Source organism: Lissotriton helveticus, chromosome 8, assembly GCF_964261635.1.
Source record: "Lissotriton helveticus chromosome 8, aLisHel1.1, whole genome shotgun sequence".
In the NCBI taxonomy this organism is placed as follows: domain Eukaryota; kingdom Metazoa; phylum Chordata; class Amphibia; order Caudata; family Salamandridae; genus Lissotriton; species Lissotriton helveticus.
In genome coordinates, this window is record NC_136069.1 from 1,705,396,439 (window position 1) to 1,705,423,137 (window position 26,699).

The 26,699-nt window shown below is 43.6% G+C and overlaps 1 long non-coding RNA gene across 3 annotated transcripts in view; it reads right to left on the reverse strand.

The window, feature by feature from the left end:
• LOC144773648 (uncharacterized) overlaps positions 1–26,699 on the reverse strand; it is a 207,661-nt gene that overhangs the window by 52,873 nt on the left and 128,089 nt on the right. For 2 of the 3 annotated variants that reach the window (XR_013600043.1, XR_013600041.1), the window contains exons 3-4: positions 17,060–17,158; positions 8,530–8,593 (exon numbers count right to left, since the gene is read on the reverse strand). This is a non-coding gene — a long non-coding RNA (uncharacterized LOC144773648). The remainder of the gene's footprint in view (positions 1–8,529; positions 8,594–17,059; positions 17,159–26,699) is intronic. The other variant, XR_013600042.1, reaches the window with a different exon arrangement.

Here is a 26,699-nt window from a genome sequence, read left to right on the forward strand (position 1 = left end):
TCTACAGAGTAAGAGTCCTTATGGACTTAATACACATGAGGATTTAGCAGTCCATTTAGGATATTAATACTGTGTAAATATTGTAAATCACTGAATTTTGGAAATAACTAATGAACTGGTCTTGTGCTTCTGATGTTTTTCCTTGTTCTCTTTTCTTTTCTTCTCTTCTTCTTTTCTTTTCTTTTCACCTTAAAAAATCTTTTTTATTTTGTTTTCATCAGAACATGGTTTGCTTCATAAACTGCCTTTTTAATTAGTATGTGTGTATGTAATCATGTCAGTAAAAAGTGGTGGCAGAACATAAGCCCATCCAAGGGCGAAATTATATGAGGACAAGATATATGCCCATTCAGGGCTATAGTAAATGGTTTGTGGCTTGCCAAATATTTATTTGACGCTGTCATACCCATAACAACAGGAAAAGCGAGGGATATATATCTTTGTCGTTTTTCATTGTCTAAAAGTACTCTTAAGATGGCGCTCATTGTAGCCCACGAGTAGTCCATTGTCGCTGTCTATGCCATCACTGTGACGATTGCATTGTATGTGTTTTAAAAATAATGGCGGCGCGTTCCAAGTTGCAATTGACGAAGGCTCTTCGCCGAAACGCGTCTTGTGTGTGCTGGTAGCCAAATAAAGAATCTTTGGCTTTGTACCCCCCTGTGAGTGCTGTTTCTAATTTCGCAGGACTGCGTATTGGATTTTGTAGCAGGAATCTATTGGATGGGCACACCCCCACCTAAGGGAGCACCCGCTCGTGAGTGCAGCAGGCTGGTGTATCGTTGGGAGCAAGTATATATATATATATATATATATATATATATTCACAGAAAAAACCATAGGTTATGGACCATATATAGTTAGGAATTAGCATTTACAAAACCTTGAAAATTCACTGAAAAAACCATAGGTTATAGACCATATATAGTTAGGAATTAGCATTTACAAAACCTTGAAAATTCACTGAAAAAACCATAGGTTATAGACCATATATAGTTAGGAATTAGCATTTAAAAAACCTTATTTTACTCACACAAAACCATTGAAATTCCATATATAGTTAGTTGCACTAACTATATATCGCGCACCCGCAATCCACTGCTGATGATGTCACATATTACATCATTCATGACATGGTCAGTGACATCACTGATGACATCACTGATGACATCTCAAATGACATCACTGATGACATCATCCAGTGACTGTGTGTTTCTGTAAAGTTTAAATATGTTTTACATATTGAAGAATGAGTAGATGTAGAAGTGTCTGGATGAAGGATTTAGTAGGTGCGTGACTGACTGTATGAGTGAGTGATTAAATGTGTCTCACTGAGTGCATGGGTTAGTGACTAAACAGTCTTAATTTGTGCATCATTATGTCTGTTGTTCTGTAAACTGCTGCATGTGTTGATCAGTAGCTATATGAGTAACTATATGGGTTATTGATTGATTGCCCAAGTATTTGTATGGGAGACTGAGTGTGTGTGTGGCTGGCTGGGAGGTGTGTGACTCTGTGCAGATCAATGTGTACTTGTATCAATGATTGTATAAGAGAGTAATTATGTGTTAGTATATGTTTCAAAATGTAAGGTGCTCTATGTTTAACTGTATAGATTAGAAAATGGAAGTGTGATTGATTCTTTACAGGACTGACTAGGTGTGTGAGTAACTCCATGGATGAGTGACAGAGTGTGAGTGTCTGTATAGGTGTATGAGTGCATATGATAGTGTTGTAAAGATGAGTGATTGTATGTATGAATGATTGTATGGGTAAATGAGTGAATGTGTGTGTAAACATAGGAATCACTGAGTGCGTATGTAGTAACTAGTATTGGTGTGTCAATGGTTTCAAAAATTATACTCTGTATTTAACACTGGGTGTAACAGAGGTTATATTAAAGTGTGAGGAGATGCATTGTATTGTCACATGAATGATATCATCAGTGATGTGGTCATTGATGTCAAATGAGATGTCATCAGTGATGTCATCAGTGATGTCATTTGAGATGTCATCAGTGATGTCATCAGTGATGTCACTGACCATGTCATGAATGATGTAATATGTGACATCATCAGCAGTGGATTGCGGGTGCGCGATATATAGTTAGTGCAACTAACTATATATGGAATTTCAATGGTTTTGTGTGAGTAAAATAAGGTTTTTTAAATGCTAATTCCTAACTATATATGGTCTATAACCTATGGTTTTTTCAGTGAATTTTCAAGGTTTTGTAAATGCTAATTCCTAACTATATATGGTCTATAACCTATGGTTTTTTCAGTGAATTTTCAAGGTTTTGTAAATGCTAATTCCTAACTATATATGGTCCATAACCTATGGTTTTTTCTGTGAATTTCATTGGTTTTTTAACAGCTAATATCTGTAGCTGTAAAATGTATTCTTCTTTAAATCCAAAAATATATTTTATATGTTTATGAATAATTTTTTTTTTAAATATTTTTTTTTCTTCGTTCCCGCTTCGCAAATCGGGAAGCTTCCCGTTAGCTGACCTTGATGCCGCGAAATAGACCGCAAGCCGGTAAACGTTTCTTTACCGCAAGTGCCGCGTTACAAAACAACATCGTGACGCCTCCCGTCCGCATGACGTTTCACGTTGTCGCGTGATACGTCATATGACGTACTACATTAGCGAACTGGTACGCGAAGCGAGTCGCAAAGCGCAGGTTTCTGGAAGCAAACCGGGAGGCCCTGCAAAGCGCTTAACGTAAACACAGCAAGTCATGTGACTTGGTAATAACACTTTTCATTGGTTCATTTCACTTTTGGTTTCCTAATGATGTAAGACTAGGTCATATAATCTAAAATGAACACTTTTGATTGGTTGAGAACTCTTGTTTTTCCCAAATAATGAAAATCCCTCCTTCTTTCCTCACTCTGACTTTCATCATTGTGAGAGAAAGACCCTTTGTGATCACTGAGCAATGGCTTCTTTAGTAGCTTCAGCTGGTGCTTCCCCACCACCTCCACCACATCCAAGGAAGAGTGGACCACCTGCTCAAGTTATAATTCAACAAGAAGAAGAAGAAGAGGAACAGGAGGACGAGCACGAAGAGAGGCAGTTTTTGCCTGAGCAGCCCAGGACGTCTCACCGGAAAGAAAACTTCATTTGGCAATTTTTTTAAATTCCCAAAGGTCAGAAAAAAGTAAATGCAAGATACGTAACTTGCCTTATATGTCAAGATAGACTGTCCAGAGGGACCGACAAGAAATACAGTTTCGGAAACTACACAACGCATCGCCATATGACTAGGTGGCATCCTAACAACTACAGTGCTGCACAGTTTCGGAACGACCTAGATAATCTCCCTATTATGGCCAGAAGATCTGTTGTACCGGAAGTAACGGGACCAGAGGGCAGGGAGATGGTGCCAAATATACAAATGAGATTTGGTGATGTAAAACACATCTGCGTATTTTGCGATGGATTCATTTCCTACGGAGAAAAAAGCATCACTCTGATCAACAGAGCTATTGACAATCATGCTCATGTTTGTCCGAAACGCCCAAAATAATAAATACTTCTTTTTTTTGTTTTGTTGCTCCTGTTGAGCCCTTTACAATGAATCGTTTTCATTGCCCCCTCCAAGAAAAACCCCAAAAAATATAAAACTGTTCCGAAAAATTCAAAAACAGTAAAAAAATTTTCAGAAAAAAAAAAAAAAAAAAAAAGTTCTTTTCAGAACTACCTCCCCGTTATTAAAAAATTGGTACAATATTTGGAACTGTGCCAACCTCTATTTCTCTTAGTTCGCTTCCCAGTTCGCTCGCCAGTACGCGAACCGGAAGCGAACCAAAAACAGTAAGTATAAGGGAAGGAAACAGACACTTATGTTAAAAGAAAGACAGCTATAGGGGAGTAAACTAGAGATACTATTACCCGTAATCCACTGCTGATGATGTCACATATTACATCATTCATGACATGCTCAGTGACATCATCAGCAGAGGATTGCGGGTTTTTTGGCAACATGCCTTATCCACGGTTTAATAACGCTGCCTTTTGCTTTATATAAGTTTTCAAATTGTATGAAATATATACCAATAGGTCGTTATGAACCTTTAGGTAGTGCTTTTCTTCATGAGGTCTGGTCGCTTCCATACACATACAGATGTTTCAAAGATGATCAAGAAGTTTATCTGAATGGAGAGGAATGCACTGAGACGCCAGATCATTCACTAATGTGTAGGCACATACAGTTACACGGTTCATGCAACAAACACCGACCAAATATGGCTTGCGTGTTGCAAGGCACGCCAGTTCCTGCTATCATCCCCACGTCAAGTTGTTGGAAAATGGTAGTTATTTGATGCTCAATAATGAAGATTGTTCTGAGTTAATTAAAAGTATTCCTTTTATCGTAACAGTAAGTGAACGGGTTATTTGCTGCAGAAATGTTCTATTTCCTCCCACACATGAACATAGGGAGTTTTCAATCTGGCCACAAATACCAACCTTGGGACACGTTTCAACGGCATGGCAAGAATAAGAGCTCTTTTGTCTCAGAGAGAGGTGGCCTTGAGTTCGGCCCGTGAAACTTTCGTACTTCACATAGCGAACACCCGTACAGAGGTGCACACCCTTTTCAATTAAGATTTGCCTTTCAATTTCAGCAACATGTTTCCGACTATCTTTAACGCATCCTCCACAAAGTCCCTGGCGCACTTTTTTAAAGTTGTTACCAGTGGTCTCGTGACTTCATTTGAGAAAATCTTTGGAGTCATCCCTGCTTCCTTTCATTCCATTTTCTCCACTCTGGTTCGTGGATTGGCATTTTTACTTGCATTACCAGCGGACGCTCTTGTGCTTTTTTACATTTTTAAATATGGATGTCCCTCCTATGCAACCTCACACCCTGCAGCTGCTGACACTGTTCCGCAATCGCATGCTAGAATATTATGGCACAATGCCGTTGGCGATATTAAGCACGGCATATGGATTATCTTTTCGATTCTCCTACTTCACCTGTGTCCAGCCTGTATTTCACTGCCTGACCTGTGATTTCGATTGGGCCATTGATTTGTGTCTCTGCGGACCGGTTTCTCCTGACGTCGACTTTAATCAGCTGATGACTCCTATCATTACTCACGAGTTGGTTTGTCCTGGCAAAAGGATTATGGCTGTGGCATTGATGCATGGACTACTTGGTCCCTGGAATTTACTGGCGGCAGCACAGTCTTTCTTGGAACAGAGCTTTCTTGAAAACCCACCGAGCTGTCCTCTGATGGTGATAGAGGATCCGGTGCTGGGAGAGCACGTATGTTCTTTTCCGCTTTTAAATTGGATGGCTGAACTGTTTTCGGATGAAGACGGTGACTTCCTATTGGAGGCTGTTGCAGCTTATTTTGCATACACAGTTATGTCATAGACCTTTTTCATGTTTGATATGCTGAGTACTAGCATTTCATTGACAATTCATTGACTTATTTGTCAAGTTTTTATTATTTACCTTGCCTATTGGCTTAAGACTCGATAAAGTACTTGGCTGTTTTATTTTTCTTTAGCATTACATTTTCCTAGTTTTTAATGCTTTACCTTGCGGACCGTCCACATATAAACTTGCAATCTGCTCTCATGAGATGGCACTTCTATTATCTTATTCAGTTCGTTTCCGGATCATGGGGAGGTGTCATCTAGGTCCTGGATATCTTTACACCGTGTTAAGTTAGCATGGGCTCATTACCGGTTTAAACGCCATTTTTCCTTTTTTGCAACTTCTGCACAAGACACTTAGTTGTTGCTTTAGCTTTCCACCTAGTAGTTCATCGTGGTTTACATGAGAATAATATGTTATTGGTCTACTATCTGCTTTGCTTGTTAAACTATATCTGTACAGCGAGTGCTAAAGTTTCAAGAACAACACGATACAGAATTGTTATGAGGTCTGATCTCCACGACTTCATACTCATAACATAAGTGCAACTTCTGCCAATTCTGGGCATGAGGCGGGTTTTATATTGCTTTGCCGAACACACATACACAACAGTTGATGCGGTTCACATGAAGAGAGAGCTGGTGTATGCTGATGTGATTCCTTCAAATCTAAGACACTAAAGTATGGGCACGCCCTAAACCAACACAAAGAGACCTTCTTAGCAAATAATATAATATGTGTATTAGGGAGGGTGAGATATAAGCAGCCGCGGGCCGTGGAGGGAGTTACGATGGGGCAGGGAGCCGGGGAGGGGGAGAAGCAGGGTGGAGCCCTCTCTACCTTGCCCCTCCCCCTCCCCGCCTCCCTGCCCCACCGTAACTCCCTCCACGGCCCGCGGCTGCTTATAAGTGTTGCTAACTCTTATTCATTTACAGCATGTTAACATACTGTCACCATTCGCTTTTTATGTACTAGTAACTATGCTGGTAATTTTGCTACTGATAATATGTGTACTTGTATTCTCCACCCTGCTTCTCCCCCTCCCCGCCTCCCTGCCTCACCGTAACTCCCTCCACGGCTGCTTATAAGTGTTGCTAACTCTTATTCATTTACAGCATGTTAACATACTATCACCATTCACTTTTTATGTACTAGTAACTATGCTGGTAATTTTGCTACTGATAATATGTGTACTTTTATTATCTAAGGTACTACGCCTGAGAAGACGGCATTAGTAAATAAACATTTCAAATACACATCTGTTCTTCTTAACTCCATGTTCTGGTTTCTAAGAAATCTATAACGACCGACTGTTCATGAGTTCCACGTATCCTGAGGTACTATAAGTTCATATTCTGGATTGTCTAAACATTGAGAGTTTGTTATATCCAATGTGACACTGTACCTAGCTTGCTAAGGAGTTTTTGATTACTAACGTGAGTTTTGGGACACCCTAATTCGCCGAGGTTCCAATCCTCTGTCCACAGTTCTGTGTGAGAACAGAAACCCTGCGACAGGGGCACCCCCGACCCTTGCTGGAGCTTCATCACACTTGCGATACAACTCCAGCAATGCATTCGCCGAGGTTCCAATCCTCTGCCCACAGTTCTGTGTGAGAACAGAAACCCTGCGACAGGGGCACCCCCGACCCTTGCTGGAGCTTCATCACACTTGCGATACAACTCCAGCAATGCGCCACCTTTACGGCACAGATACATCACGCATCTGTGCTGTTTTTGCCCCATGATGCGCCGCATTGTAAATGCAGCACACCATAGGTGACGGAACAGCGGCACAGAATGACTAACACATCCCTGGTGATGCGCCAGTCATCATAAATGTATCCCTATGCTTCTTATCTTGTTAGAGATGAACCGCCATATGTATCATCAAAGTTTTTTGCATTTCCTAAATAGCGAACTTTAAGGAATAAATAGCGATTCTTTACCATTCCTAGTTTGCGATGAGCTATTTGCTAATTAGCCGAATGTAGCCCAATGAAGCCCAATGTAGCCCAATGTAGCCCAAAGATGGCCGCCAGACACACAAAAAAACAAATGTGGCCCAAATATCAGCCAGATGTAGCCCAACTATAGCCCAGTGACAGAATGACCAATCAGCTTCGCAAACCTCCGTTACGCGAAGCGGAGCGCTGTTACAGATATATATCTTTTTTTGAACGTTAATTTCTCAAAATCCACTGGAGCACATATATTGAGACCTAGCAAAGGCACATCGGGCTACCAGTCCCTAATATTTTGCCAAGTTTCGTGCAAATCCATTCAGCCGTTTGATTATTATTATTATTATTTTTTTTTGCCCCGCGGGGCCCTTTTAAAACCTCCACATCAAACCTAGGGGGTCAGCGAGGATCTACTATGCCCCCTTATAGTTATTTCCCCCTTTGTTTTGACCTCCTCTTGTCTCTCGATCCTACCGAGAGACAAGATGGCGGCCGCTACGGACTGTTTGGAATGTTGACAGACGCCGGAGAACCAATCAGCTTCGCTTCACAAAGCTCCGTTGCGCGAAAAGTCCGCGTCCTGGGCCGCTGCCCAGTCCGCTGTTACAGATATATATCTTTTTTTAAACGTTAATTTCTCAAAATCCACTGCAGCACATATATTGAGACCTACAAAAGGCACATCGGGCTACCAGTCCCTACAATTTTGCCAAGTTTCGTGCAAATCCATTCAGCCGTTCGGGCTAAAAGTGAGGCCAACCGCCCTATGGAAATTAACATGGGAAAAACGCGTTTTGGGACCCCCCTTTTTTCTCGGCCCCCCCTTGACGAACCCCCCCAAAATTTTCAGGGGCTGCTCAGAAACAAAATGTGCCATTTTCCTGAAAATGTCAGCCAATTCCGTCCACAAACGCCAAAGTTATTAGACATAGAATTTTCAAAAAACCCATAGAGAAAAAATCCTAACTATATATACCTACTGGCGACCGCCAGTAGGTAATATATATATACACATACATACATACATACACACACACATACATACATACAGACACAGACAGGAAGAATCCACTGGATGTAACAATTACACCACATAAATCAATGCGGTCGCTAGTTCATTCCATCAGCATTCTTGATTGATATCCACAAGGTATACCAATTGTAACTCACCCAGAACAATCTTGGGATCAGACCTCACCTCTCCTGTTGCTCGCTCAGCCAATGAGGCCCCGCTCTATTGATGTGCAAAAAGAAAATAGCAAGGGAGACAATATTATCCTGCCATTTATGTTATATTATGTAAGCAATCATAAAACCTTGGTAGGCACTTGAGACAACAGGACAGTCTCTAAGAGACGTTTAAATAATGTTTAAATAATGTTTATTGTAACCATATGGTTAGATAGCCCAGTCTAAGTTATAAAGTGCCTGGTATCACATCATAACCTGGTTCTATTGTTTAATGCCTAAACGCTAATCTCAGCATGGTCTTTAAAGAAATTGCTCAGAAGGACTGAAAAGACGGCCAAATACAGACCGGCAGTCAAAATGAGGAATTAAGGATGCCAACAGTTGAGAAATACTCTCGGAGAAGGTGCCGCCAAATCTTGGTATCGTCCCTGGGCTAGCTGAGGCAGTTGGTAGTAACCCCCCAGTCGTGCCTTCGCTGATGTATTCTGGCCGTACCTGTCCGTCGGTACCTCAGGCTTAGTCCTAAGCCGAGGGGGAGGTACCGACTGGAGCAGGACAAGCACTATTTGTAGGCCTTTCAATTAATCTTAATTGGTCTTCCCGCTTGCCAAAATGCGGACTGAAATGGAGACTGCACGTATATTCTAACTAGCTACTGCGGGCTCGCAATAGTAGAAATCAAGCAGTTTTTAGATGTGTATGTGCGGACCACAGGGAGACCCGCCTTGCCAAAATTCACCGGAAATTATATCGTATCCGGTTGTATGGGAAAGGTTATCAACCAATGTCCTTGTTACAAGCAAAAACGTATAGTCTGAGGATATGAGAAAGAGGTCCACGTGCATTGGTTTAAGCTGATCACAGCCAAGTAAAGTTTCAGTTTCGCCGACTAGAGTCGATGGCGTGGACTCAGCAGATTGTAATCCATGCATTCAATATGCTTTGCAAAGGCAGATTTCCTATTCATTAGCTAGTGTGTGTATACGTTCCAGCAGTTCCGTTTCATTAATGAGCAGATAGGTGAAAAACACCTTTACGGACCAAAACACCTTTACGGACCAAAACACCTTTACAGACCACAAAGGAGCCCGCGTAGCTTCCCAAACCGGAAGTATAGACTTCATCCGGTTGGGGAGAAAAAGAAATGTAGGCACCCAATGACCGTGTGTGTTGAAATGGGAAGACTGAGCTCTCATTGGGTGCTGCAAACCCAGGCCGTAATGGTAGCAAAAGTCCGTGGAGATACCAGGACTTTAGTAGTCTGCGGGAGAAGTGCGCTTATCATTGGTTGCTGCAACAATGACGGAATGATAGCAGTGTCCAGTCTGCCCGATAGGCTTGAAACATTGGTGATGAAATCAGATATGTCTGTAAATACTGCATGAATCAGATGTTTCACATGATATTAATACAGGTCCTAAAGAGACATCTGTAAACATCCGGGTGATTTATTGTACTGGCACTATTATGAATGGTTTTAGAGTGAGAGTTCCCAACCTTTAATCAGTAGCAAGTCGAAAGAGCTGTCCTTAGTGACCAACTAATATGAGTACTACGTGAGTTTTGGTAGTTGGTTCTCGAAGGTCAATTATACCTGTGGAAACTCAGCGAGTCAGGTATTGCCTATGATATTTGAAAAGGGACCTGGAAAAACACTATATGCAGATATTCAGGTCATTTAATATATAATAGCACATGTGTATTCCATTTGTAGGACACAGCCTCCTGACTAAGTCTTCCAATATATTATTCCATGGCAATTCTGAAGTGCTGCCAGTGGTGGCCAGGCGGTGTGTAGAAAATGAGATACCAATGCGGTATTGGTTTACTAAACTAGAAAGGGCAGGTTGGTCATGATGTAAAAGGAAGGAATGAGAATGAAGTGACCTTGTCCCGCCCTGATATTAATGACTCAGACTAGTATAGACCGGTATTACATCTCCTGAATGTCTATAGATTGGAACAATGTTAGACAAAAATAGGAAATGGGGTATAAATTAAAAAGTAAACCACGGAATGTCCTCGTTCAGACCTTCTGTGTCGCTTTTGAGTTTAAAAATCCATTGCTGTTCGCTAATGACCAAGAAACGTGCAGGATCACCGACATGATGGGGGATGAATGGTTGCTCTAATACGACCCATCTCATTTCCTCAGCTTTGTGTTTTCTTGTCAGGCAGTGGTTTGTAAGACGCGTTGCTTGTTTATTGCATCTTATTGTGCTTTTATGTTCATTGATGCGAAGCTTCACTTTTCTAGCGGTCATCCCTACGTATCTGAGGGAACATGGGCATGTCACCATGTATGTGACTTTCACTATTACAGTTAGTGTGTTTCTTTAATACCCAAGGTCTGTCTGTACCAATGTCGACCGTTAATGTCTTGTGTTTGTGGGCAGGCTGTGCAGGAGCCACAAGGGTAGTGACCCTGAACAGACGGGAGGCCCCACAATGTGGTGGTCATTTCTTGGTTGAACAGTTTAGGTCTAGTATGTATCAACCCATCACGTGGACTCTGTCCTCTTTTGAAAGAGAAAAGTGGGAGAGGTAGAGATCTTCCTGCTGTATTCAAAACGCGCCAGTTCTTTCGGACTGATTTTTGTACTTGCGTGGACTGAGTACTGAAAGTGGTAACGAACGTTAGTTTCTCAAGAGGGGGTTTTATGACCTGGGGTCTAAGAGGGCTTCTCAATGGTTTTCTGTACACTTTGGTGCCACATACATAAGACACAACCTATGCCACTCTGTTTTTCCTCAGCCACATACTGTTTGACCACTAGTGTCCCTTTTGTTCTTTAGCACCATATGCAAACCAGTCTCGACCCTGCGCCAATAGGAACAGTCCAGCCCGTACAGCCAGGGGAGTTCCTTCCTGAACCATAACACAAGTAACGCAAGACTAGTTTTGCACTAATTGGGGCTCATCAGTCGGGTGTAGGTTGCTACTAGTCGCACTGTGAGAACGGGACCCGCGTCTGAGCATAACTGCCACTTAAGGCTGTACATCAAACATACAAAATGTGATGGAAGGAATGCTTGCACCTTTGCTAGACCCAGGTCAAGCTGGTTGTAGGGCTCAGCACTGCACTACTGTGGGCCTGATAACTGTTCAAAAAGAGCTTTGCATGATCATTGGCCGAGGAAAAGCTGCCACTGAGTCTTCTTGACCTTTCAACAGCCAATGACCAGATTTATCTTGACTTGTAAGGCCGGGCATCAAAGGGGAGTCCAAGGGTTGGACTGGTCTTTTAGTGGGCTGTACCCAGGAGCTCTGCATCCCACCCCTTAAGTCATTGGCTACCAACATTTTGCAGATACCAGCAGGAGTCCTGATTAAGCAGGACTCTTCAATCTGTGTGTAACTCCTCCCTATCTCTTTACTACATACCATCTTTCATGTATGTCTTATACCCTGTTGGTTCCAAACCTTGATAGAAACACCACTGGGGTCCATAATACATTACAAAGGGGATTCAGAGCACTTGCATGCTGGATGACAAGAAAATGCCTTAAACTTAACTCAAACATAACTCTGCTAAGGGTGCTGGGTTATCTGGGTCATCTATTTGATTCTCAGGTTGCTGACTTGACACACTGGGTCTCAACCCAGCTTCTTTCAGGACTCTTACAGATCTTGGTATGATATTTGATGAGGACATTTCCATCAAGATCCTGATTACTGAGGCATCGGAGGGCTGCTTCTTTCACCCCAGAGTTTTAGGGGAAGGAATGTCTTTCATCGCTGACAACACTAGCTATCCCACTATTCAAGCCATAGTGGGTGCAAGAATAAATTATGCAGTCCACTGTCAAATATGGACAAGTCACCAGAATGGCGGGTGTACAAGAAGTGACAACATCTATGCTTTGGTACTCATGACATCAGATGTTCCAACCTACTCTTAGGCCCCAAGATCAAAACTTGTTTAACTGGGACAAAAGTCTAACTTTACTTCTCCTAAATGGTCTTTGTGAATACCGAAAGTCATAAAGTTAGACTTTAGTCTGTTTACTTTTGTGAATCCGGTCCCAGGTATGTAACTCTTGCTAAAAGTCACAAGTTGCAGAGGTCTAAGGCTAGCATTGAGAAAAATCACTGGTGATGGGTGGAATGCAGGAATTGATCTGTGCATTTGGGAATTACTGGGCCAGATTTCAGACCCTTGTTTTTTGTCAATGTGCTACTTTAAACAAAGATTGGCCATATGTAAATCAGTCTTGATTCCACTCCAATAGGAACAGTCCACCCTGTAGTGCCAGGCCAGATCCACCTCGGAGGAAATGCAAGAAAACCCAGGCCAGATTTAAATTCGTAATGTGATGGTTTAAATGTCATTGTGAACCTATGAGTGAATGTGATGGGTAGTGAATGAATGTAGGGGGTATGCTTGAGTGTGAAGTGCTATGTGTGAATGTGAAGGGGTTTGCATCAACATGAAGGGGTATGTGTCAATTTCAAGGGGTGTGTGGAAGTGAAGGGATATGCCTATAAGCGAAGGGCAATATGTGAATGTAAGTCAATGAGCATGAATTTGACGGTGAACGCTTAAATGTTAGAGGAAATGCAAGATTGTCACAAGATAAGAATGGACCTGAAGGGCCATAGTGGGGTGTGAAGGGGTATGCATGAATGGGAAGGAGTATCAAAGAATGTGAAGGGGTAATTTTGAAAAAGAAGTTGTATGCACAAGTACAAAGGGGTATGCATGAATATTAAGAGCTGTGTGTGACTGAAGGGGTGTGCATGAATATGAAGGGGTATGTTTAAATATAAACGAGTATATGTGAATGTAAATGGTATGTGTGAATGTGGAAGGGTATGTGTGAATGTAAAAGGGCAAATGTGAATATAAAAGAGTATTTGTGAAGGGTATGGGTGAATGTGAAGGGGTTTATATCAACATACAAAGCTATGTGTGAGTGTGAAAGGACATGTATGAATGTGAAGGGATAAATGTGAATGAAGAGATATATGTTTGAATGTGAAGGGGTATATGTAAATGTAAAGGATGATTGAATATGAAGGGGTATATGTAAATGCTAACGACGTGAATGTCAAAGGGTATGTGTGAGTGTGAAAGAATAAATGTGAATGTGGGGGCATATACGATACGAAAGTGTGTGTGAATGTGCTGGGGCATGCATGAAATTGAATATGTAGGTTTGAATAAGACAGGGCTTATTTGATAGTGTATGGTAGGTCTAAATGTGAACGGGTAGGAGTGAACGTGTAAATGTGAATCAGAGTGGTATGTGTGTTTGTGAAGGGGTAATTTTGAATGTGAAGTGATAAGCACGAGTATGAAGGAATATGCATGAATATTACAACCTGTGTGAACGTGAAGGGGTAAGCATGAATGTGAAGGGGTATGTTGAAACAGAGGTATCTGAATGTTAATGGTGTGTGTGAATGCAAAGGTGTACGTGTGAATATGAAAGAGTATTTGTGAATGGTATGCATGACTGTTAATGGGACTATATGAACGTACAAAGCTATGTGTGAATGGGCATGCTTGAATGTGAAGGGATATATGTGAATGTAAAGGGTATGTTTGAATTTGAAGGGGTATATGTGAATAACGTGAGTGTGAAAGGGTGAATGTGAATGTGAAAGGGTATTAGTGAATGCATGCATAGAGGTATATGTGATATGAAGGTGTATGTGTGAATGTGATGGGGCATGCGTGAAATTAAATGGGTATGTTTGAATATGACCGGGGTTATTTGAAAGTGTATGGGAGGTCTAAATGTGAAAGGGTAGGGGTGAACGTGAAGGGGTATATGTGAATCAGAATGGTATGTGTGAATGTGAAGGGATGCAATCCCTCACGACGCATGCCTGAGCAACGCGGTCTTAACAAGCGTGCCTTAACTATGCATGCCTTAACTATGCATGCCTTTACCACGCATGCCTTTACCACGCATGCCTTTACCACGCATGCCTTTACCACGCATGCCTTCACAACTGATTTCGCTGTAATAGCATAATTGGTAAAGGCATATGTGTGGTTAAAGTTATGCCCTAGCCTCCCCTTAGTCCTAAAACCGGTCCTAAATCCCTGCCCAGAGTACAACCCCAACCCTAAAAACACCCCAGCCCCCCACCCAGACTTCTGAAAGCCTGGACCCAGCTCTAAAAACGAAGCCCCCCCCCCTCCCTCCCGGGCACCCGAGCCCTAAAAACCCAGCTCCCAGCTTTGAAATTGACCCCCAGCCCTGAGCCCTAAAACCTTGACCCTGGACCTTAAAAAACACCCCAGACTCCCGCCCTAAATCCGTCCCTGCAGCTGTAAAAAGTACCCTGACCCCTGTCTTGAAGGCCTAAACCACGGACCTGCAACCTACCCAGCCCCCAGTCTGAGCCCTAAAACCGGCCTCTCTGCCCTATAAAGGATCCTGACTACCGGCCCTGAGCCTTAAAACCCTAAAAAGTTACTCCCATAAATCATACTCACCAAGCCGTTCCTCGTGCAGGCAGGAAGTCACCTCTGACCCTCCGCCTGGAGTAATGAGTGCCAACTACTACTAATGTATAAACCACGCATATGTGTAGTAAAGACATGTGTGGTAAAGGCATACGAGTGGTAAAGCCATACGAGTGGTAAAGCCATACGAGTGGTAAAGGCATACGAGTGGTAAAGGCATACGAGTGGTAAAGGCATACGAGTGGTAAAGGCATACGAGTGGTAAAGGCATACGAGTGGTAAAGCCATACGAGTGGTAAAGGCATACGAGTGGTAAAGGCATACGAGTGGTAAAGGCATACGAGTGGTAAAGGCATACGAGTGGTAAAGGCATACGAGTGGTAAAGGCATACGAGTGGTAAAGGCATACGAGTGGTAAAGGCATACGAGTGGTAAAGCCATACGAGTGGTAAAGCCATACGAGTGGTAAAGGCACACGAGTGGTAAAGGCATACGAGTGGTAAAGGCATACGAGTGGTTTAGACAGGCGTGGTTCCGCCTGCGTTGTTTAGTCATGCACAGTTTAGGCTGTGTGGTTAAGGCTGTTTCATGTATGTGAATGGTTTGTGAATGTGAAAGGGTATGTGTGAGTGTGAAGATAATGCATGAAATTCAATGGGTATGTTTGCATATGACATGATTTATGTGAAAGTGAGTGGTATGTGTGTGCCTCTCTTCTTCGTCTCTCACCTGTCCCCTCACACTCTCCCCACCGTCTGTTTCCATTGCATTCTTCATTTTCTGTCACTAACTGTTCCTCTGTCTCCCTAGTCTCAGTGCTTTATCTTTCTCTCACTAACTCTCACTCAGTGCCTCTGTCCGAGTGTGTGATGTCACTTCCTGTGATATCAAAGGGTGTGTGATGTCACTTCCTGACCGGTGATATTGATGTCAAAGGGTGTGTGATGTCACTTCCTGTGATATCATTAATGTCAAGGTTGTGTAAGGTCACCGTCCAGGGCAGCCCTGTTTATCAGAACTGATCACGCGCCTAGAAACGGACGGATATTTGATCTGTTAGCCGGTGTGTGGAGCTGGGATTTATTTGGGGTACTAAACCATAAATGGTGACCTAGAGGCTGTGGAGCCGGAGGGGAGCTGTAGGCATTACCTACACCCACCCTTGTCTCCGCCGGGGTGGGGTTGGGACTGCAGCCTTACATGTGCCTTGGCAGGGTGGCTGTAATGACGCTGTACGTGTGTAATCTGGCTTCAGGGCGCTTTAAACCCAGCCCACTGGGAGCAGCCTCTGGATGTGCACCAGCGCCCCCGCGGGGCTGCTTACGTACACTAACACTTTCACATGAACACCTCGTTCACTCTCTAAACACAATTTAAAGGTGCAATACACATCTCTTTAAGATCAGTGTGGCTTTCAGCTGTTTGAGGCGTGCCACCAATTGACATTTTGAAAAACCCACACGTGATTTATAAAATCGTAAAGCAAACCAAAAATTATTATTTTTTTTTTAATTTCTTCGGGATTCTGCTAAAATGTTGTTTATTTTAATTTGGCTGATTTTATATTATATATTTGATGTCCCTGTAAGACATTGTGATTTCAATATGCTAACTTGTCCCATTGCTATATTTCCCAGGCCTTGGGTCCAGTGTTGATGTAGTTATATGTGTCGGTGCTTTTGAATCCAGAAGCACCTGTAGTCTGGTTTGCTTTGAACATCACCGGACTTAAATATTAATATTGCCCTTTACGAACACAGCATATAAAATAAATATTACAAATAAGACTATACCTTAGTTATATATTAATGCACACTATAAACAAAATAAGTACAACTTACACATCATGTTTGTTCATCTTAGCCAGTGATCTATCTCATGATCTCATCACATGCCTCCATATTACTATAAGACACAGATGCATTGAAGCTTTATTGCTTCAGACAAAGGCTCAAGGCAGCATCACAGCCCAGGGTGGGACCCTCACAACCCTTGGGAGGAGGGGTTCCACCCTGGTAGGACCACAAGACGTGCTGCCAGCCTTCTCTTCTCAAGCTGACCATTTCCTATCACGCGTCAATACTTACTGGGGCTTGGTTTGCACTGATGTCCACAGCCATTGCTTACGCAGGTCTGGCCCGCAGGACATCCTCCTGGTGGACACAGTTCAGCGCACGCTCCTACATCTAGAATAGAGAAATACGTCAGTATGAATAGACATTATTAACATGTTAAAAACCTGTGAGTGCCCCATGCTGTCACCATAGTAATGAAATAGCATCTTATTGCCCGAAGATGTTCATGAGTAATGGCAGGCGGGAGTCGATACGCCATTCCCTCAGAACCTTGAACCTCCATTGGGGCATCTCACCAACAACCGGCGATAATTATCGCTAAGCGCACTTAGTGCTAGGATAATTATCGCCGGCTATCGCAGGTTTCTATCGCTGAGATGACGCGCTATCAGCGACGCTTATCTCAAAAGCGATAGGAATACCAGCGAAAGCAACACATTGTGCGACTATCGCTGGAAATCCAGGAAAAAGGTAAACTGGGATACATCGGATTAAATAGGCAGGATATAACCAGGGCCGGACTGGGAACGAAAACCGGCCCTGGCAAAGTGCTCGCCCCCCCTCCGGAAAAGGGGGAGGGGGTGACTGAGCTCTTTGCCTGGGCCGCTTTTCGGCTGATTTTGTTATCGGGCCGATTTTGCAGCCAGGCTGCAAAAACGGCCCTGTAACAAAAATGGCCCCCAGGGGCCCAAAATCGGCCCCCACCCTTGCGGCGCACCGGGGGATTGCAAAGTGCCCGCAATGGCCTGTCCGGGCCTGGATATAACAGTATGTATGTATATAAAGGGGTATACTTGAATGGAAATGGTATGTGTGAGTGTGTAAGGGTATTTGTGAATGTAAACGGGCATGTGTGAATATAAAAGAGTATTTGTGAAGGGTATTCGAGAATGTGAAGGGGTATATATGAACATTCAAAGCTATGTGTGAATGTGAAAGGCCTATATGAATGTAAAGGGTATGATTCAATGTGAATGACGTGCTAATATGGAAGGGCATGTGGGAGTGTGAAAGGGTAAATGTGATATGAAAGTGTATGTGTGAATGTGATGGGGCACGCATGAAAGTGAATGGGCATGTTTGAATACAACAGGATTCATTTGAAAGTGTATGGTAGGTCTAAATGTTAAAGGGTATAGGACAACGTGAAGGGGTATATGTGAATCAGAGTGGTGTGTGTGAATGTGAAGGGGTGTATGTGAATCAGAGTGGTGTGTGTGAATGTGAAGGGGTGTATGTGAATCAGAGTGGTGTGTGTGAATGTGAAGGGGTGTATGTGAATCAGAATGGTATGTGTGAATGTGAAGGGGTGTATGTGAATCAGAATGGTATGTGTGAATGTGAAGGGGTGTATGTGAATCAGAGTGGTATGTGAATGTGAAGGGGTGTATGTGAATCAGAGTGGTGTGTGTGAATGTGAAGGGGTGTATGTGAATCAGAGTGGTGTGTGTGAATGTGAAGGGGTGTATGTGAATCAGAGTGGTGTGTGTGAATGTGAAGGGGTGTATGTGAATCAGAGTGGTGTGTGTGAATGTGAAGGGGTGTATGTGAATCAGAATGGTATGTGTGAATGTGAAGGGGTGTATGTGAATCAGAATGGTATGTGTGAATGTGAAGGGGTGTATGTGAATCAGAGTGGTGTGTTTGAATGTGAAGGGGTGTGTGTGAATCAGAGTGGAGAAGTGTGGATCATTGGTTAGAGGCGACAGACCCGTAAGCAGAGGACGGCCCGGGACCAGGGTTTGATTCCCGACGCGGCAGGGTCGCGGACCAGGGTCAGCGGACTCGATAATTCTCGCCTCGGTGCCTACTCTAGTCAGAGACCACACTCGGCAACTCTGGGCATCAGCTTGCCTCATCTTCACAATGGCCCCCCCAGACCGCCAGGGATGCTTGGTCGCACCTTAGAGATACCCATCAGGGACCATCTCTCAGGGTGAGCCAGGACGGGTTCCCCAGCGGTCGAAGCGTGGAGATACTCCTCCGGGAGTCGATTCCTAGCGCTATATAAACCCGCAATTAAATTAAATTAAATTATGTGAATCAGAGTGGTATGTGTGAATGTGAAGGGGTGTTTGTGAATGGAAAAGGGTATTGTTAATGTGATGATGTTTATGTGAATGGCATGTGCGAAAGTGAAAGGGTATGTGTGAGTGTGAAGGATCATGCATGAAATTCAATGGGTATGAATATCTCCCTCCTCCTCTCTTTTCCCTTCTGATTCCTCTGCTTCTTTGGATTTTTCTCTTTCACACCATTTTTCCTTCTCTGGTAATCTGCGACATCTCCCCTTCCCACACCTCCATCCTGCTCTCGCTGCATCTCTCACACTTCCCCTTTCACTCTCATACTGTTCCACTCTTCTTCTCTCTCGTGTTTCTCCATCTGTCCTCTAGTCTCTCCATCTCGGTCTTTCCTCACTCTCTGCCTCTTGCTCTCTCTTCTTATCCCACTTGCCCTCTCACTATCTCTTCTCTCTCCCAATTTGTCCATCTTTGTAACTCTCACAATGTTCCCTTCTCATTCTCCTTTCCCCTTCTCACCATCTCTCTCTCTGTCTATCTATCTATCTATCTATCTATCTATCTATCTATCTCTATCTATCTATCTATCTCTATCTATCTATCTATCTCTATCTATTTATCTATCTCTATCTATCTATCTATCTATCCATCTCTATGTCTGTCTTGCTCTCTCTCTCTCTCTCTCTCTCTCTCTCTCTCTCTCATCCCCTCTGTGGGGCAGAGAGAGACAGATAGACACATTGAAAGGGTAAATCACACCCATATGAACACAACTAGCTCACACCTCTGCAGAGGGGAGGGGCCAAGCACCCCCTTCTTTTTGTCTTTTGATCTGCAGACCTCACATCATTTAGGGCTCACCGGGGGGTGCGGCTCTGAGGTTACCCTTTCAGACCCCTGGCACTGCCTTTGCAAACTCTGGCCTCACAGGTGGCAAAGGTGCATGAACAGCATGTAACCCATGCAGGAATTGTGCTGTTTATTTCTACAGCTCTGGTTGGAACATTACACTCTGTTTGGTAAAAGAAATGCCTGTCGAATCAGCAGTCTTAGAATATATCATGAAATGAAACAAATGCAAATTTTTTAAAACCCGTGGTCAAGTCAAGTATTTCTTTATTCGGTTTTTGGCAGATAAAAAAACCATAAAAGCATTTACATTATAAAAAAAAAATGACATTTCATGATCTAGTTTAAAACGAAATACTAGCGTTTAGTACAATTTCTTAAAAAACGTATTGATTTTTTTAAATGGAGGGGAATTACCATTGTGCTTCTCTATAATTTATACAATATTAAAACTAATTCATTATATATACATAAAACATTCTAAGGAAACGTCTCTCTCTTTACACAGTTAATTGAATTTTCAGAACAATCATTATGTACACATAGAATATTCTAAGGGAAAGTCTCAATCTCTTTACACAATTAGTTGAATTATCATACCACAACACTATGTGGCAATTTATTTTTCCTCTTTTTACAGGTTTATTCGGTGTCGGAAAATGCATTTCAAGAACTTGACAATGCACTTCGCCATCCACTCATCGCCCAACATCTGTAAAAATAGCAAAGCCGGGCGGCATCTTCTAATTCCAACAAGTTTTAGTAGCGGAGTCCGCCAGATCTTTCTTTTTTTTTTTTATTTCTGCAATTTTTTATTGAAAATAAAGAGCATATTCTCTATAATACTTACAAAAAAAGAAAGTATGAATGGTTGCCTGGGTTGAGATCTCGTCACACGGGCATAAAGAGAATACTGAATCCCAGTTGTTTCTTTCTGGAAAAGCAACCAAACGATGTAAGGTATTTAACCTAAATCTTATTAAGAGAAATCTCTCAAAAGTAGTAAGATCATAGGTTAAATAGGGCTGAATTGAAAAAGTTGTTTGTACAGCGATGCAGTGTTGGACAGATGGTTTGGAGGTTTCTTTAGTTACCCGAATTTCTTCTAGATAGGCAAGTGAGAGAGCCTGTAATGCCTTCCTAGATAATGACCGGATTGTGGTTGGAGTCGGGTAATATTTTTCCAATCCTAGGTCAGTTAAAAAACCTTTTATATATGCTAGCCTTCCAATTTTGTTTGAATAGTCCATGGCCATACAATCTAAGATAATCTGCTGGGTAAGTGTGTTTTTGTCCACCGACCATATGCGGTGCCAATGGAGGAGAGGCTGTATTTTAGCTAGGTCCGGTAGATAAGAGATTCCCAATTCTATGTGACAGGAAAAGGTGGATGTGCTTTTTGGAATCGCTAGAAGGAATTGGAGAAATGCGTTTCCTGCCACTTGTAGGTTATTGGTGTTAGCGTACCCCCACACTCCCGCGCCATATAGCGCTACTGACTGACATTTAGCTCTATATATCGTTAAGAGCTCTGCCGGCGGTCTCCTGCCCAATTGTTTAGAGAAATTTGCAAGGGCCATAGTGGTTCTTACTAGGTGGAATTTTCTTGACTCTATGGCTGGAAGCCAATTTAGTTTCTGGTCGATAATAATGCCCAAATAGGGGTACTGTGCTGTTACTTCCAATTTTTCCTTATTTAAGAATATACTCTTTGGCCCTTTTTTCCCTAATACTGCAGTCATAATAAAAGTTTTTTTGATATTAATATGTAGGTCCAGTTCACCCATAAATTGGGAATACCTATTTAGAGCCTTCTGGAGTTCTAGAGGTGTGCGCGCCAGTATAACGTCGTCGTCCGCGTAGAGCAGAGCCGGGATCGAGCGATTTTTAACTTGAGGAAGGTCCTGGCTCCCATTCAACATGGCTCGCTCCAGTCCGTTGGTATAAAGCTTAAAGAGAAAGGAAGCCAGGACACATCCTAGTCTCACTCCCCTCTCCACTCCAAACGACGCCGATAGCTCTCCTTTTACACCAAACCTCACCCAGGCTGAAGCATTTGTGTAAAGTTCACACAGGAAATTTACCAAAGGCAAGTCTACCCCCATGACCAACAATATTGTCCATAATTTGGTGTGGCAAACACAGTCAAAGGCGGCTGACAGATCCACGTATACCATGTAAATACTGCCCGCCTTTGCACAAACGTATTTCCCTAAAATTAATGTCAGGTTCAGTGCCTGTGCCAGTGACGGTGACCGTCCTGGCGCTCTCAGAAGCGGTCGCTCCCTGCTCCCTGCTCCAGTGGTATCGTTAATGATCTCGCTGCTCTGCCTGTGATACTCGTTTAACTATAATCTGCTGCTTGTCATTGCGCTGCATTAATTGAAGCCCAAGCATGTATATTAATTATCAATAGCGCTTTGCCAATTTTAGCACTATCCTGGTCTTACACGCGCTTGCCCAGCTGTTGTCTCTGCTAGCTGCCACTTAGCATAGCGCTTGTGTGATAACGCATTGTCGAGTGTTTCTCATTCATATTAAGTTTATTTAAATCGCCATTCACTCGGTGTGCCCCTTCCTGTTGACAATTTCACTTGGATGCCATTTTGTTTGTTGTTTGTGCCTCGGAGCCCGTCCTCTCCGCCCGATCCCGCCTCCCTGCTGACCCTCCCTCGCCCCTCCCCTTCCACTATCCATTTATGACAGATGCTTTCGCGCGCAGCGGACGCGCCCTATGCGCGCCGAAGGTGCGCCAAAGGTAAGCCCGTCTACGCCCGTCCGCGCCTGGACCCCGCCTAGCGTCAGACCCCCTGGTCCCCGCCGCACCCAACCCACCAGACTCACATATGATGCCGCAACTCTCCTCGCCCTCAACCCCGGACGCACACCACAATGCTGCGAAGCCACCCCAGGACGTACCCACGGCCCATTCGCCTGCCTCACCTGCAAGTTCAACTGCTCCAGGACCCTCACCAAATCCACTTCCTCCATACACAGCTCCGACTCTAACCGCCTGAAGTGCATCCTACTTAACACCCGCTCGGTCCACAGACACGCAACTGAACTCTGGGACCTACTCGACACTGCGTCTCCGGACATCGCCTTCCTTACAGAAACATGGATGAACACATCATCAGCACCCGACATCGCCATAGCCATACCGGACGTTTACAAGATTATCCGAAAAGACCGCACCAATCAAACTGGAGAGGCATCGCCATCATCCACAGGAACACCATCAAAATCTCGACCAGCTCCGACGATAATCTTGCAACCGCCGAACATCTCCACTTTCAGATCCACACCGATCATCTCATTCCTCTCAGGGAGAACTCAAAGAGTCCGACTCCCCCCATTCAACTCAGAGGCCACTGAAGTCATCTGTGGAGTACCACAAGGATCATCACTCAGTCCCACCCTCTTCAACGTGTACATGAGCCCACTCGCATCCATCGCGCGCCAACACAACCTCAACATCATCTCTTACGCCGACGACACCCAATTAATCCTTTCCCTCACCAAAGACCCTAACACCGCCAAAACCAATCTTCACGAAGGCATGAAAGAAGTAGCCGAATGGATGAAACATAGCCGACTAAAACTCAACTCAGACAAAACGAAGATGCTCATCCTAGGATCATCCCCCTCTGCCTGGGACGACTCATGGTGGCCACCGGCCCTGGGCACAGAACCCACACCCACAGACCACGCACGAAACCTGGGTTTCATCCTAGACTCCTCTCTCTCGATGTCCAGACAAGTCAACGCAGTCTCATCCTCCTGCTTCAACGTACTTCGCATTCTCAAAAAGATCTTCCGCTGGATCCCCCTCGAGACAAGAAAGACTGTCACCCACGCACTGGTCACGAGTCGTCTGGATTATGGTAACTCACTATACGCCGGAATCACAGCAAAATTACAGAAAAAACTCCAACGCATCCAAAACGCATCAACGAGACTCATATTGGACATTCCTCGCCAAGATCACATTACCGGACACCTAAAAGACCTCCACTGGCTTCCCGTCAACAAAAGAATTACGTTCCGTCTTCTCTCCCACGCACACAAGGCCCTCTACAATCTAGGACCCGAATGCCTCAACACTCGACTGTCCTTCTACAAACCCACCCGCCATCTAAGATCGTCCTATCAAGCCCTCGCCGCAGTCCTGCGCATCCGAAAATCCACCATGGGTGGCAGATTCTTCTCCTTCCTGGCTGCCAAGACCTGGAACTCACTCCCCACTCACCTCCGCCTTACTCAAAACCACATCTCCTTCAGAAAAGAACTTAAAACCTGGCTATTCGACAAATAATGAACCCCTCCCCTAGCGCCTTGAGACCCCCTGGGTGAGTAGTGCGCTATATAAATGCTCGAACTTGAACTTGTACTTGAACCTGTTCAACTGTCCCTAGGCCCTCCCTGAAACCGAACTGGATGTCTGAAAGGATCCTGCCATCCTCCGCCCACTGCTGAAGACGTTCGAGGATGATTCTGCCCACAACTTTACCCAAGGAATCCAGCAGAGAGATCAGACGGTAGCATGATACCTCCTGGCGGTCCCCCTTTTTAAAGATGGGGACCATGATTGATTTGGACCATGAGTCCAGTAGCCCCACCTCACAGGCTGCCCTGAGTACCCTTGTGAGAATTGGTGCCCATAGGTCTTCGTTCGATTTAAATAGATCCATCGGGACACCGTCGGGTCCTAGGCCTTTACCTTTTTTTGCTGGTTTTAATGGCCCGTAGAACCTCATTGATGTCAATTTCTATTTCCAATGGATAAGTGGTAGTGAGTGGAGCGACGTTTGAATCTTCGGTTGAGTCTACTGGGCCCCCACCAAAGATCTTTGAGAAGTGGTCCACCCAACTCAATTCATCAATTGCCACATCAATGGCCGGTTGATCCTTTTGATCTAATAGAAATGGGGATTTTACCACAGACCAAAATGCTGAGCTATTTTTATGGGTAGAGCTTTTATGTAGTTTATCCCATAAGGCCTGCTTGAGTTCAATTTTCCTGTCCTTTAATGCTATATTACACTCTCGCCTCAAGTTTGCTATTTCCTGGGGAACCCTATTTGGGTTTTGCCGTGCTATTTTTAGTTTAGAATGCGCTGCTGTGCATCTATGATTAAACCATCCTGCTTTCTTCCCTTGAGTGTTTAACTTTACGAGTAACGACGCATTTATTGCTTTTATGACCATCTTAAAGTTTCTTAATAATTCTTCACTCTGTACTGACAGATCTAAGCATTTGAGGATTGAACAGTATGCCATTTTTATCACTCTACTCAAAATTTCTTGGAGGTCAACTTTCTCCCATTTTAAGGAGAATCCGTTAAGTTTGTCCAAGTGTAAAGAGTTTTGCCTCAATGCGCTAACTATACTTTGAGTGCTGTGCTCTCGTAATAGGTGAAGTGTTATGGTGAGGGCGCAGTGATCACTTTGTGTGTTTATGAGGGTTGAAAAGCTGGTAACACGGTTCCCTGATGTATTGGATATCAGGATGAAGTCTATAGTGGTATGGCTACCCCTGCCAATATATGTTGCATCTAACATCTGGGTAGAAGTATTCATTTTATTTACAATTTTGAGATCCAGGTCAAGAAGAGAATCATTTAGACAGTTTCCAATAGTTGAATGGGAAAAATGCACTAAAGGATCCTCGTTCTCGTCCGTTAACCCACACAAGTTACGGTTACTGTGTTGGCAGGGATGTTGATTAAAATCGCCCCCCCATAGAATGGTAGCCCCACTAACAGAGCCCCCAGTCAGGATAGATAATTGAGAGCGCAACTGTCGCATGACAGTCAATAGTTCACCAACCGGTAAGTTGTTATAAAAATTTACCAATAGAACAGTGTCATCTTTACTAAAGCGAAGGCTCCAAATCTGGTAATTTGTTTCCAGAGCTACTGAGGTTATGGCCAGGCCCCTTATTGTGTTTGAAATGTATATGGTCAAACCACCTTTTGCTCTACCTGAGGCTACATGTGTTGCGGGGGAGAAAAAAGTTTTGTAACCTACCAAATGGACTTTGGTTGTTGACCAAGTCTCCCGGAGACATATTATATTACATTTCTGTATGAAGCTTACCCCCATACCGTTTTCTATTTTAGGGCATAATCCGGCAATATTCCAGAAAAGAAGGACGATGGCAGAGCCTACTTTACCTGGGTGAGTTTCCACTGACCCTAGAGGCTGTTCCACGGCTAACTCATCCGTGTATCCCAAGGCCTCACCATTATTATGTGTAATAATGCCTGATGCAATTTCTCCTGCCATGACGGGTTTATTATCTGTCTCATGATAGAATATCGGTGGGTATAAGTTAGAACCTGAGATTTCAGGCTGATTACCACCCTTTAAGTTAGCCTTTGGGATTGCTGGGGTTTCTAATTGTTTTAAAACGTGATTGACCCTTGGATCTAGGTTAGAAAGTCAATCGACTCCTTCCAGCCCAGAGAGCGTGAAGAAATGATTGAAAGTGGGAACATTGAAACCAAAGCCCTTAAAACCAGAGCTTTCTGGGAAGCGCCCATAAAGGGCGCAGGATCTTGGGGGATGAGCCAATAGGGATTGAGGGTAGAAGTAGCTAAGATTGTGTGTGGAGATTTCTTCCCCTCCTCTCTCAGAGTACCAATCACCAATGTGTCTGATTACTCTGCGATCTCTAAAGTTTATGATGACGACGTCTCCTCTTATGTCCTTTGGTCTGGTACCTACCCACCGAGTCTTCTGACATGAAGAATTTCACCGTTTATGTTGGGGGGTAA